The sequence below is a fragment of the Arachis ipaensis genome, chromosome B1 (assembly GCF_059453495.1).
Source record: "Arachis ipaensis isolate K30076 ecotype BB chromosome B1, ASM5945349v1, whole genome shotgun sequence".
NCBI classification, from domain to species: domain Eukaryota; kingdom Viridiplantae; phylum Streptophyta; class Magnoliopsida; order Fabales; family Fabaceae; genus Arachis; species Arachis ipaensis.
Window position 1 is genome coordinate 63,915,303 of NC_142436.1, and position 15,986 is coordinate 63,931,288.

The following is a 15,986-nucleotide window of genomic DNA, read 5'->3' on the forward strand; positions in this document are numbered from 1 at the left end:
GATGTCTCTTGACACAAGTCAGAACCTAACCAAACTTGGCTCTCTTTTACTTTAACTCCTAGTTCCTCAATCTTCTGCTAACCTTTGAAAGGAAACATCTATTTATATCCCCAAAATTTCACTGATTAAATAATCATGATACACTCAAAACTACACTAATCTGATGTTAATAAAATTTCAAGCAAAGTTGTACTCATAACATTCTTCAAAAGAGTAACCCTAAACCCTAACAAATTGCATTTGATACAAATGTTGCAGTAAAAAGCAAATATATGGACAATGACAGCAAGCTCACTCTATATTACTCGTCCACCCCCTATTCCATCAACATAGCACAAGCAAGAAACAATGACAAATAAAAACTCTTGCCTGTCGCGTCAACAATGTCCATCGGTGATGCTTTGTTGATGAAACGACTCACTAAACAAATAAACGACATGCAACAGACGAGTACTGACGACACCTAGCACTTGCTTCCTTGTGGGAGACGAAGGAACGACACGAAAGAGAAGAACTTCTTTGAGTTTTTGGTGGGAAACTTAGAATAATGGGAGGGGGACCATTTCAATTATTTAATTTGAGAAGGAGGAAGTTAAACGACGTCGTTTTGCATTATAATACCCTAACTCTTGTAAATGACGTCGTTTTAATCTTACTCAATTGGCAGCCAGCATGGCAGTTAACAGCCCACATCAGCATCTCACTAATGTCAGTTCAATAAAGGACTAATGGAGAATCACGTTCTATATCGTTGAGGACTTATTTGGTAATTTTTTAAAGTCAGGGGTATAATTAAAGTGCGATTAAAAATTTAGGGATCAAATTGATATATAAAATCTGAATATGCTTTTTGTTCATTCTCCCTCTCTCTTACTCTTTGTGGTTCAGGTACAAGTTTTGTAATTTCTTTATTTTTATTTTGTTTTATCTTTATTTTATCAAAATTTTTCTATGATATTGTTTTATATTAATTATTCTTTATGTATTTTGATTAATAATTCTTAAGAGTATTATATTTTTGTTTACTAACATTTCAAATTTTTTGCAATATTTTCATAGAAGTTGATTAATAAGCTTTTCTTCATCATTTTTGTTTGAGATTTTTTAATAAGTACGCATCTTGATTTTTTTTCTTTAATCTTTTATATTCATTGTTTATATTAAAGTTTACTTGCAATATATTTTTTATCTACTCCATAATCCACACATTAGCTTTTCAATCTTCTTCTACTCCTTTTAATTGTTCTCTTTACCTTACTTTTAATTATTTATTTTACTTTTACTCCTGGTATCGATAACAATATATAAAGAAAATATGGAAAGTTTGGTGGCTAATTTCTCCCTTTCCATCTAACCTTGTCAATAAATAGTATTTGATATAATTACCCTTTTAAAAACTGGTACAAAAAAAATATAATTATCAATTAACTTTCCTTCATTTCTACTGTGGTTACTTTTTTAATTTACGCATAACTTTCACTCACATTGTCATATTCTTTATTTCACTGAGTACAAATAGTACTTTCTCTTTATCTTTCTTCCACCAAATGCTATTAATTTTATGTATACAAAAGAACAGTTTTCATAGTCTTGTAACTAATTAACACTTAGTTTTTTCATTGTGTCAATATTTACATTAGTTTTTTTTGTCTTTTATATCTTGAATCATGTAAGTTTAATTTATTATTTTTTTGTCATATATCTTATTTTTTAATAATTATTAATTTTTTTATAGAATTTTTTTTATTTATTTCATTTAATTTTTATTTATTTTGGAGTGTTGAACATGAATAAGACCATGAATATACAATCTTCTTAATATTGGAATAATACTAATTTAAAGAAAAAAGTAAATTTTTTATGTCTATTATTTAAGGTAGTCAATTAGACAATTACAAAGGTAAAACTTCATAATATATTTAGTTTCAATGGTTGAAGCCTTATGATTAACAAATGGTCTGGAGAAGAGATTTGAATTTGAGTAACTAATCTTAACAGTACGACTAGGTATCCTTTAAAAGTGATCTTTTATTCAGCCTTTTATTGCAATAATTTAAAAAAAATTGAAACAAACATATCTAAATAGATTTAGTCTTTTTTTAAAATTAAATACACATTCAAAATACAAACTAAATAAAACTGAAATTTAAAATTTAAAATTTAAAATTTCTGTTTCAATTTTAGCATTTTTAATTATTAACAGATTATCATTTAAATACACATCCAAAAATTAAATTCAATAAAATTGTGATTTTAATTTTAAAATCCAAAAATAAATCTTAAGGGTCTTAATTATTAACCCACACATCTGAAACCCCTAAAAGAGATCATACAGCTCCCAGTACAGCCGTCATCCTCTGAGAGCTGCACTCTGATCGTGGGATTCTTCGTCTGCGCCACCTTCCTCCTCGTCATCGCCACTCCTCGGCACCACCGTGTCATCCCTAGCGCTGTTCGTCCACTTCGCTGTTCCTTTGTGCCGCCGTCGTCTGCTTCGCTATTCCTCTATGCCACCGTCGTCTGCCTCGCTCATCCTTGGCATCGCCTTCCCCCACGCCGCTCATTCCTCAGCCTCGCTTCGTCCTACTCCTCATCGTGTTCGTCCTCATCAGCGTCACCAATCCTTCTGCGCCGGAAGTGTACCTCAGGTATTTTAGATGTGTTTAAGAGAAAGCGATTCATAGTTAACCGTACGTATCTGTTTAGTTATTCAGTCACATTGATTTTGCATGTCATGTACAACATCCTAATTTGCATTGGAGAATGGTTTAGGTAGAAGAACAACTTAATAAATCACAAGCCTCAAATTGTCAACACTGTGATAGATGCAATTACGGCCACTGCAAGGGTTGTAATAAACTCTAAAATTGTTTCATAAATCACAAAGTTGAGGAATTGAACTTGGCAACTTGTTGTATAGTTTAATTCGTTGTTTATTACAAATATGAGTGATCTTTAGGTAAAAAAATTATATGCAGAGCTTTTGCAATTTTTCATTGTATTGTAATTTTATTCCTCATATATATACATTAGTTTAATCATTTTCATCCTTGTCATTTTCACCTGTTTGTTTTCACTCCAAAATTTTGTTTGATCAATTAAAGTCCCACTTGGTTGCTACTAGCTACCTACATGCATAGTTTGTAATAAAGAGAAGGGTATATATTTTGCAATTGATCATCAAAGATATAAGAAGACAAATATAACAAGGGCCAGGAAAAAGAAAATAGAAATACAGTGCAGTAAAGATCTAAAAAGCATCTTGTTAGTTGTTATATATGAGGGGTTTAATTTTCATGTCTGATTAATTGTATATGTGTTTGTGTATTTGTATAAATTTGAAGCTATTATACCTGTTATTTGTTATTTTAGATGTGTCTTGAGCATATTTACTACCTGACATTAAATACCTAATTTGTTTCTGTATCTTCCAGTGTTTTTGATGGTCTTTTATCAAGTTGCTCAAGTGTAAAAGACAAGGCTGAAGTGATGCCACTAAAAGAATTGATTTCAGCAACAGCATAATGATATTCTTGCTTTTTTCTTTTAAATGAAATGCTGGATGACACTGTTTTACACAAAACTAAGTATTTATATGAATTTACTATTATTTGTAGGGAATATTATGTGACTTTTAGTACTGTCTGGTTGTTCTATTCCCATACTTGTGTTGAGAGTTTGTCGGCCTTTTTTTTTTGGAATTTTTGCTGATTATTAGTTATTTGGTGTGCAAAGCTTGTGATTTGGGTTGTGTAAACGTATAATTTTGGAGATGTAATCTTATAAATTTGGATTTGTAATCTATCATAGGTATATGAGTTTTGGATGTGTTGATGAAATAATTAGCGTTGATTATTATCATTCAGGATGTGTTTATATTATTTCCTCAATTCTACAAGTGTTTCTAGTCAAAACTTTTTGTTTAACCTTATGATGTGAACACTGAACTTTGTCTTTTTTCATGACTTTTAGATGTGTTAATAAAATTCTTAGGAGTCTTTTTTAATAATTTTGGATATATATTTGAGTATAGATTTTTGTCTTGTATCCAATGTGCAGTCTAGAATCACAATGCCAATTAAAAAAGAACTTCGGCTGGTCCAAAAAAGGAAAATCAGCAGCTAGTAAAACTTTAGTTGACAAACTTGATGAAACTAATGATAACAATGTCAAAAAGAAAGTTGGAAGATCGAAGAAACCACAGAGTCCTAAAAAGGTAGTTTGTTTCTCACTTTAAGAATTTTCATGGTTAGCAAGTGACATACACAATTTAACATAAACTAACTAGTGTCTCAATTTTTTAGAAAACACTTGATACCCGCTGCTCTCCAATTGCCATTGCGGATATGATGGAGCATCTAAAAGACAAAGATCCGATCAAATACCAAGAGGTTAAGAAAATGGGTTTTGGATGCCTGAGGCACATCCCAAAGTCGTCGATGAACCAAGATTTGATAGTTGCCCTAGCGCAGTCATATAACAAGGATCAAATGCATATGGAAGTTGAGACTGGAGACATATCGATTAATTCACAATTGATAAGTCAAGCATTGGCCCTGCAAAAGGTAATACGTAAAATATATATAATGTAAAGTGCATATATGTTTTCTTCTACGGAGCTTAGTAAGCCTATTGCTAGTTAGTATTTTTTGGATGTAGTAATACTTCTCTCAACCTTATGCTTCTATTTTACAGGTGATAGCTTCCCGAAATTAGATCCAAAAAAGCATCGTCAACTCATAGACACCTTTGAAGGTAGGACCCAAAAAGAAGTTAAGAACCATGTTATTAGATGTTCAATTACAGCAAAAGTAGAAAAAGGAGGAGTTCCGGCGCTACTTCATAATGTTTGTCATGAAGGCCTTTCTATTTGTTTCCAGTAATAAGTATATTACCATATCATTCATCCCGGACGTGATAGATGTACGTAATCCAATGTAATTTTTTTGGAGTAAACACATCTATAATTGTGTTAAGGAGGGCTTAAGAAAATATACGAAAGATGGCATAAAGACTATCGATGGATGCATGTTTGCACTCTTGGTAAGTTGAGTCACATCACTTGTTATACCTGGATTTGCTTGAACGGTAGTGCTAATTTGCTCATGTATTTTGTGGCAGATACTTTACTTGCATACTAATAAACACGGGGACCTTAAGGGCTATTCTAACGGCGTTGAACCATGGACTAAAGAATGGACTATTGCTGAGCTTAGAGAAGTAAAAAAGGAATAACAAGTTCGTGAATCAATATAGATAAATATGTACATGTATTTAATTTTTTTACTATGGACCTACGCTTGAGAATTAATAAATAGTGCTAACAGGGACTAATTTGGAAGATTGATGAGTTAAGAAAATCCGAGAGAAAAAAGGTCAAAGTCAACGAACCACAAAAGAGAATACCTGATAAGAGACAGGGTGCATGATGAGCGGATAATTTATACGCTTTTTGGCATTATTTTTTAGGTAGCTTTTAGTAGGATCTAGCCACTTTTTAGTATATTTTTAGTAGTTTTTAAGCAAAATTCATATTTCTGGACTTTACTATGAATTTGTGTGTTTTTCTGTGATTTCAGGTATTTTCTGGCTGAAATTGAGGGACCTGAGCAAAAATCTGATTCAGAGGCTGAAAAAGGACTGTAGATGCTGTTGGATTCTGACCTTCCTACACTCAAAATAGATTTTCTGGAGCTACAGAAACCCAATTGGCGCGCTCTCAAATGCGTTGGAAAGTAGACATCCTGGGCTTTCTAGCAATATATAATAGTTCATACGTTGCCCGAGTTGGGATCATGCAAACTGGCGTTTAACGCCAAGTCTCTACCCTATTCTGGCGTTAAACGCCAGAACTGGCATAAAAGTTGGAGTTAAACGCCCAAACTAGCACAAAAGGTGGAGTTAAACGCTAGGAGCTGCCTATACACGTAAAAGCTTCAATGTTCAGCCTAAACACACACCAAGTGGGCCCCAGAAATGGATTTACGCACTATCTATCTTAGTTTACTCATATTCTGTAAACCTAGGTCATTAGTTTAGTATAAAAACTACTTTTAGAGACTTACTATGCACGACCTTATGACATTTTTACATCTGAATTTTGTATCTTATACGGCATGAGTCTCTAAACTCCATGGTTGGGGGTGAGGAGCTCTGCTGTGTTTCGATGGATTAATGCAATTACTACTGTTTCTCATTCAATCACACTTGTTTCTATTCTAAGATATTCATTCGCATTTCAACATGATGAATGTGATGATCTGTGACACTCATCACCATTCTCAACCTATGAACGCAGTGCCTGACAACCACTTCCGTTCTACCTTAGATTGAATGTATATCTCTTGGATACCTGGTTCACGAGTTTGACTGCCTCTCCTGACAACAGAGCATTCACACTACTAGAAATAGGACTTTTTCGGACGAATTTTGAGACGAAATTGAAATAAATTTCGAACAAATTAGAGACAAATTTTTTCTTTCAAACAAAATTGGGACGAAATTTTTTTGTCCCAAAAAGCCTTGTTGCTAATTTAAATTTTGTCTGAAATTTCGTCCGAAATATTTTTCAGACGATTTTGTGACAGATTTCGAATAGGCATTTATCTGCTAGATTTCTAACTATTATAATGTATTTTAGACGAATTTCAGACAGATTAGCCAACATAAAAATAACGTATTTCAGACAAATTTCAAACATAAAATATTAATTTTTAGACAAATTTCAAACAAAAAATATACTTTATTTCAGACAAATTTCTAACGAATTTCGTCAAATATAACAAATTTTTTTCGAACAAATTTTAGACAAATCAAATATTTCTTTTCAATTAAATTTCAGACAAAATAAAAAATTATTTTCGCACAAATTTTCTACAAATTTAATATAATATTTTAAACAATTTTCATACAAAATAATTTGCTATTTAATATATAAATATTTTAGAAAATAAATTGTATTCGATCTGGTTTTTATATTAAGAGCATCATAATCATTTTTTTCATATTACATCATCGAAATTATAAACATATAATAAAATCATAAAAAAGTTAATTACCATAAAAGAGTTAAAAAAATATTTATTATTAAAATACTTTTATCCATAAATGTAATCAAACTAAAATAAGAAAAAAATACTTAAACTAAAACAAAGAAAGCCTTTAAAAAGGTCAAATATCATGAATATAATAAAATGTACTAACTAATTCACCTAAAAATTCCTTAATCTAAATTAGAAAAAACATATACTCCTAACATCAATCACTTATGTTATCATCCTCATCATCATTAGAGCCTGTCCCAAGCTCATCTTCTGCAGGATCACACAAAGTTGAAGGAAGTGGGAGATTCAACCTTTTATACAAAGCATGAATTGTCTTTTTAGTAGAACCAATTCTTTTCTGTTGAACCTTTAGTTGACGTCCTTGATCTTTTAACTTGTGCTCAGCATCATTCAACTTAACCTTTTGCTCTGACCACTAGAGAATACATAAATCAAAACAAAATATTAAATTCAAAGACATTGGCGAATGATAGAAAAAGAAAAGTGTTAATAGAGATGAAGGAAAACTATTAACAGTGTTAATAGGATTAAGAGTTTGTGTTGAATCAACAACCATAGCATGAGGGGGAAAAAGCTGAGCTTTCTTCAATATATCCTGAAAACTAAATTAAGATAAAAAAAAGCATACAAGTATCTAGACTTCACCATACAGTTCTCGCAAGTTAAGGCTATTACATGAAATAATCGCTTAATAGGACCCAGACAATAACTTATATAAAAATCCATGTATAAAACAGAAAATAATATAGCTTAAAGAATGCTAGCAGCCAAATTAATCAGAGAAAATCTATATTTCCACCTCAATATCAGTACTTGAATATAAACATAATAAATGCAATCAAATTTGCTCTGTTACCAATTTGCTCAAGTCACATGACACAAAACAAAATAAATGCAATCAAATTAGAGAAGGTTAACTGACTCTAAACCCAAAGCAACAAAATACAAAATGCTAGATGAGTACTAATTAAACAAGATTCTTTAATTTCAGAGCAAACTATTCACCATTTCTTTCTTTCTATTTTCTCTATCCCACATGATTTATATATACACATAGAAACTATGGTTACAAGCTTACATACATGGCAAACAATAATGCTGACACTTAAATTTAACTTGAAGATATTCTTGTTTTTAGCATAGTAATACAAGCACCAGCGGTTATTGAGGGAAAAATAAAAAAGGAAAAAAGAAGACAGTTGAATTTGGAGAGAAAGTTGTGTTGTGATATATATTATTTTCAAAGCAAGCACAATTAAACTTGATGATACACAATCTGCAACACAGGAATAGATTCACAAGAACAGATTCACAACAAGTCAATTCTCTCAGTTTTTTTTTTTTGGGTAAAAATATTGGATCCTAACATATTTCTAAATTTAATATGCCAAAATTTAAACTTTTATTTTCACATCTGCAACACAGGAACAGATTCACAGCCAGGGAACCAAAATAATGGCCCTTATCATAAGAACAGAGAAATAGAGGGAAGAAATAGTTACCTTATATTATTCATGGTGAGGATTGAGCGCCGATTGACTACATGGAAACTAAGCATTCAGAGAATATAATGCTAGCTAATAATGAAAATTAGTAATTCTTGAATTTGGATTCCATAGATAATATTAATTTATACACTCATATTCATGTATATATAAGTCTTATTGTGCACATACCTTTAGAAGATATGAATAGTGATCTACTTTAAAAATCCGTAAGATAACAAATGATAAGTATATATGTCTGGTTTAACATTGTTGATTACTTCAGCTTAATTTGGCAACAAAATTACAATAAATGATGAATAATTGAATATACTAAAATTATATGGTAATTAAAGTTAATTAAAAAAAGAATATTTCCTGTTGCTATGATCTTGATCCACACTACACCACACCATAATATACATCTACTCCATGCATTTGAATTACAACTATTTCACAGCAAGCTTATTAATGTGAGGCGTGTCATTGAATCCATGATTCAAACATGGTGTTCACTGTTAAACAAACAGAATTCTGACATCATTGATAAAATTCACAATTCTAATTCAAATTGTAGCTGTGTTACGACTGTAAATATATTGTCACAATTATAATCATTTTAATTGTGGGTATTTCCATTTTTGTGATATGCATTGTGATTGTTATGGGTTTTTTCACTATTGCCTTGGGTTATGGCTTAATGCGGCTAATGTTACCATCTTTCCCCCAATTATTCAACCATTCACATTCAGACTCCATATATATAATTCTAAATTTAATTAATCCAATTTGACCTTGCTAAACTTTCATACATATGAAAAATTTTAGAATGAACAAATAATGACTAAAATTGTGATGAATACTAAAATGAAGACAATGAAATGTTACTGCAAAAAGTGTAAATATAAACAAGAAAAAGAATTTAAATGGTGAAAGATTTAAAAGAATGTATATACGAATGGAAACAATGACTAAGATGGTGATAGAAAAGGAGAAACAAGAATGAAATAAAAGACATCCAATAGATGCAAAACAGAAGAGAGTATCATTCATATCCAAAGAGTTAAGAACAAACCCTAAATTTTTTAATAGGACTCTAATTTTATCCTTAGAAAGACCAAAGGGCCATTGATAAAACTCCAAGCCATAGTCTGATAACTAAAACCATCATTAACAAGCAAATTGACAAAGAAACAAACAAGAATCACATCACTACTCACAAAAAATTGGGACTTGACAGAGATCGCACAAAGACGCAAAGGGGCAAGGATTAGAGGCTGGTGGCGGTGCGAGGTCCGAGACCGGAGGAGGCGGCCACATGCACGAGGCAGAGCAGTGTGAGCGGGTGAGAGCTATTACCTGTGAACGCGAACCACGAGGGTGGTGGTCGCCTGAGTTGCGAGGTCGGAGGTTGGCTGGAGTGCGACCCGGAAGATCAGTAGCGCCGCGGCGGCCACAAGGCAGAGCAGGTGAGCGAGTTAGGGCTCTGTAATCTGTGAGCGTGAAGAACGAGAGAGGGTAGAGGTCGCCTGATTTGCAAGGGCGGAGGTTGGCTGGAGTGCGACCCGGAAGATTGATGGTGGTCACAGGAAGGAGAGCAGTGTGAGTGAGTGAAGGCTCTCTGTAAAGTGTAAACCATAAGGAGGCAGAGCAGTTTTGAAAAAGGAGATAAAAATTGAAACCAAAAGGCGCGTTGGAATAAAATTTGGCTTTTTGGCTCAGAGTAAAGAGGTGGTTTTGAAACAACTACATATGTTAAAACTTTAAAATTAAATTATATCTAAAGTTTTAAACTTTACCAATAAATTTAAAAAAATAAGATTATATCATTAGTATTTAAAAGATAAGTTTTGGAATATTGGTATTTAAAAGATAAATATTTAATAAAATTAAATTTAAATTTAATTTTAAGTTATATTTTTAAATTTTTATTATATAATAATTTTAAAAAATAAATATTTAGTAAAATTAAATTTAATATTAATGCTAGCTAAAGATATTTATGATATATTTAAAAAATATATTTATAATTATTTAAAAAAGCATGAATATATGGAATATATATATATATATATATATAAAAGATGTTTAATTGTGCATAAACGTTTTATTTGGTGATGCATGTCAATAGGTTTCGATTAATATTATAAGTAATTTTTTTTTCAAATTTCTGAAGGTGTTTATATAGTTTCTACCTGCGTGACACAATCATTAATCAATAGATAAATTCATATACGAAGTTACACTTATATATATATATATATATATATATATATATATATAATTTTGTTGTAGGGATTACGGTGAATTCTTCTTTTGAGTTACGGTATTTGGATAAATCTGTTAAAGAAGTCTTTTGAAAAAAATTCTACATAAATAGGTTCTTTTTTAGTAACTATCTTTGTATGTATTAATGCTCATTTTTTTTCTTTTATAAAAATTAGTTTGTTAAATCAAATAAAACTGGTATTTAATTTTACTGTAATAATATTAAAACTAAACATTTTTTTCAATTGTTATATGAAAAAGCAGTTTAGTTCCGTTTCTAAAATATTTAGGATGTGTTTGGTTTAGCATTAGAAACACAAGAAGCTCGTTCAATCTTTTTGAACACTATAATTTTTTATTTGGTAATTTTTTTTCTCTAAACACAAACATGATTCTGGATTTTAACTCCCGTTCATCAGAAGCAATAAATTATAGCTTTTTGCGTTTAGCGTTTGCGTTCAATTGTTAAATTGAAAAATTAATTGAAAATTTTATTTTTTTTGTCAGTTTTGTCATTTAATCTCATTTGTAATAAGAGATACTAAAAACAATCGTCAAAGTTCTTGAATTTTTTTCATGGTTATGTTTTACAAACAAATAATTTTTTAATATCATTATTAGTATTCTTTGTTAACTTTTTATTTTTTATCAATTTTCTATTTATTTTTTTGTTCATAATATGGATATTTTTGTTTAGAGTTTTAGAAACAAAAAGTGTACTCTTTTATAAGTTATATATAAGTAAGGTTATTTTAGGAAAAAGAAACTTTATTTTGGAATAGTAAAAATATTTGGGATAAATCATATATATATATATATATATATATATATTAAATGTTATAATTTTTCAATAAACATATGAAATCCGTTTGAAAACTGGTGCACTTTCATTCGGAATTTACAAATGATGCTATTTTCGTCCCAAGTTTGTGGGAAAAAATTTTGGCTATTTCGAAGAGTTAGCTATAGTAAAAGTATTTAAGACTAATTATAGACAAATTTGGGATAGAATTAATATTTTTTAAAATTCGTCCCGAATCTGTCTAAAGTTATTCAGATGGAATACAGACGAATTATAGCTTTTGTCCGAAATATGTTGCTAATCTGTATGAAAATTTTGGCGCCATCCAAAAAAAAATTGGCGCCAAAATTTGGGACAAAATTTAGACAAATTTAGGACAAAATATATTATTCCAATGCCTCCACTAAAAGTTGTTCAACATTTGTCTCAAATTTGTCTGAAATGAAAAAGTCATTCAGACGGAATAAATTTCGTTTGAAATTTTCGTCCGAAAAAGCCCTATTTCTAGTAGTGTCAAATCCGTGAGATCAGAGTCTTCGTGGTATAAGCTAGAATCAATTGGCAGCATTCTTAAGATCCAGAAAGTCTAAACCTTGTCTGTGGTATTCCAAGTAGGATCCGGGAAGGGATGACTGTGACGAGCTTCAAACTCATGAATGCTGGGCGCAGTGATAGTGTGCAAAATGATCAATGGATCCTATTCCAACATTAGTGAGAACCGACAGATGATTAGCCATGTACATGGACCCTTTTCACTGAGAGAACGGCTGGTAGCCATTGACAACGGTGATCCATCAACATACAGCTTGCCATGGAAGGAGACATGCGTGCGTGAAGAAGAAGACAGTAGGAAAGCAGAAATTCAGAAGACAGAGAATCTCCAAAACCTCAACCTATTCTCCATCACTGCATAACTGATGACAAGTCATCTTAGCCTATTTTAACTAGTCTTTTCCTTTTGTTTTCATTAGAATTATGCACTTTCTTGAACCATAAGCAAGCTAATTGAGTAGATTTTCATGTTTCCTTTGATTGAATCAACCATGTATGAATTCATGCCATTTCATGAGGTTTTATGCTATAATTGTTGCATATTATGATAGAATGAATATCTCATGATTATGAGCATAGCTTTGATGTGTTTGGTTGATTAATGATAGGTGAAGAAAGCTTGGAGAAAGGTTGAAGCAAGGAGGAATGACTAGGAGTGAAGAGAGGATGATGGAATAAGTGAAATTGAACCAGGAAGCCAAAAGCTGGACCTAAAGTTAGCCTCAAACTTTTGCACAAACTTTTGGGTGAAAAGTTAGCCCCAACGTTAGCCCCTAACTTGGAGGCTAACGTTGGCACATGAAAATCACCCCTGGGCACCAAAAGTTTGCGCCAACGTTAGCCCCTAACTTTGAGGCTAACGTTGGCATGAAGAAAAACTCCCTGGGCACCAAAAGTTTGCGCCAACGTTAGCCCCCTAACTTGGTGGCTAACGTTGGCACATGAAAATCACAAGGGGAGGAGCAAAAGTTTGCGCCAACGTTAGCCCCTAACTTGGTGGCTAACGTTGGCGCCACAAGTGCACAAGGTAAAGCCAACGTTGGGGCCAAAGTTAGACCCCTAACTTTGGCACCAACGTGAGTATCAGCAAAGTGGTGTTAGCTGATATGAAAAGTTGGACCAAAAGTTAACCCCCTAACTTTTACTCAAACTTTTGGTCCAACTTTTGCAAAACTCAAATCCGGTTCAATTGGTTCGTTTTGGTTCCTCTTCAAACTCCAAGAGCAATCAACCAAGGCCTCTTTCAACCCAATTCCACCAAGAGAAAAGGCCCAACTCAAGGCTTGAAGATCATTGGAAGAAAGTGTATAAATAGGATAGAATTCAAGTTCTTCGGAGAGCTTTCTTTTGGAATTTTCATAACAGTTTTCGGAGAGCTTTTGATATTGAGTGATCTTTAATTTCTTTGTCTCGGGGAAGGAGAATTCACTTCTCTTCCTCTCAGTTTTATTGCTTTCAATTTCAATTACAATTGTCTTGGATTTTTGGGTTGGAGAATTGAAGAAATTCTGTTTCAATCTCATCCTTGGATCTCACTGCGTTATTTACTGCTTGATTGAATTTCAATTTCTGTTAATTGCTCTTCATCCACTTTCTTTGAGTTTCAATTACAATTTCTTGTTGGATCTAGGAAGGCATTGAGATCTAGACTTGGTTTTCTAGTCTCTGGGTCCTGAGATCTAATTTCCCAATTTTACATTTTCTGTTTACTGTTTTCATGTTCATTTACTTTTCTGCTTCAAGATCCAATCTAACCCAAACCTTCTTCTACTTCTCTACTTGATGCAATTTACTTCTCCTTGTTTAAATTCTGCAAATCTAATCCCCAATTCCCTTTACAATTCCAGCCATTTACATTTCTTGCACTTTAAGATTCCGCAATTTATATTTCTTGCATTCTAAGTTTCTGCTATTTAATTTCTTGTTCTTTAAGATTCAGCACTTTAATTCCCTGTTCTCTTTACTTCCATGCAACTTAATTTCTGCAAATTACAAAACACTCAACCAAATCTTGATTCGCTTGACTAAATTAACCACTAAGCTAAAATTGCTCAATCCTTCAATCCCTGTGGGATCGACCTCACTCCCGTGAGTTTTTATTACTTGATACGACCCGGTACACTTGCCGGTTAGATTTGTGTGTTTTGGGAGAAATTTATTTTCCACCAAAATATCTCATCAAGTTTTTGGCGCCGTTGCCGGGGATTGATTAGATTGACAATGATTAAGTGAGGTGGTAATCTAGATCAAGCACTTTCTCTTTAATTTTTGATTAACCCACTAACTGTTTGAAGTTTTGCCTGAGCTAATAGAAACCTCATTCTAGCAATAGAGTGAAATTTCCTTGGCTCATCCTGTTGAATATGATTTTCATAGCTTGAAAAACAAACGAGAGGAGTGGTTTTCGTTCATTACTCTCTCAAGTTTGCCAACTGTTTGATACTTTGTGTCAACTGATCCTTCAATCATATCCTGGCCTGAATATGCTCTATCTTCACTTGAATTAGTTGTGACTGTGCAGATCATGGAAGGGAACTCAACAAATTCTAGCAATCATGAGAGTAATACCCCCACCTTGGATGATAATGTAACCCATAATTCAAAGCAACTATCCATAGCCATGAATGATGTTGCCCAATGGTTTGAAGCTTTTCCACAAGGAAGCATTATCGGATGGGAAGAACTGATGAATGGACTCCTAGTCAAATTTAACCCATCACAAAGAGTTGTTAAGCAAGAGGCAGAAGAGCATCCATTAGAGAAAGAAATTGAAGGTGCTCGTGCAGTAATAAGCCAAAACAAGTAGATGCATCAGCAGACTCTACAACAATTAGATATGATGGCTAGAAAAATCACTGAGTTGAGACATGCTGTAGTACATACATATAACCTAACTCAAAGCTCATATGGGTGTAATCAAGCTGAACACAGCTTTGGGGCCATTAACCATGAGCAACAAAGCTATGAGCAACTACAAGCTCCAAGCAATCACTCTAGCATGCTCCAGAACAGGCCTCAGAATGATGTGTACAATCCACCTTGGAGAACTCATTCTAATGGGAGGGGGGTTGAGAACCAAAACCAAAGACCAAGGGACTTCAACTGCAACAATTCCAACTTCAAAAATCAACTTAAAACACACCCCCACAACAACAATCACACACACTTCCAACCCCGTCCTACCTCACCATTCGCTCAAAATGACCTTTATCAACCACCACAATTGCCACAACCACTTCCAACCTTTCAAAGAATCTATATTCTAGAAATGCTGATGGAGAGGTCCATCAAAATTCAAGAAATGATGGCAATAGAGCGGGAAGAAATAAAGAAACATCAAGAGATGATAAGCAAGAACCAGGAGGCTTCACTCAGAAGACTTGAGAGGCAGGTGGAACAATTAGTGCAAAACCTTGCTGAATTGGGTGAGAAAAAGGGGACTCTGAACCCAAAGAGCCATGAAAAGGATGCTGTGTTGAAAGAGAAGGGAGTCATGGAGGAAAATAAGAAGGCTATGGAAAGAGAAACAGAGGGAAGGAAGCCCATAGCAAGAGGAGGAAACCTAAGGCAACAGAAGCCTCAACTTCCATGAGCACAGAGTGAAGGATGTCAAGCTAGTGACAATAAAAGAGCGCTTGTTGGGAGGCAACCCAACCCGAGGTAGTTTTCTGTTCATAACTATTTTAATAAAAAGGTTAATTAGTTTTATCTATAATGCAAGAAGCTAAGTTTGGTGTTACACACCAAAACAATCTAAGGGAGAACGAAGGATTCTAAGTTTGGTGTTCCACCAAAAATTTCATCATAAAACGCATT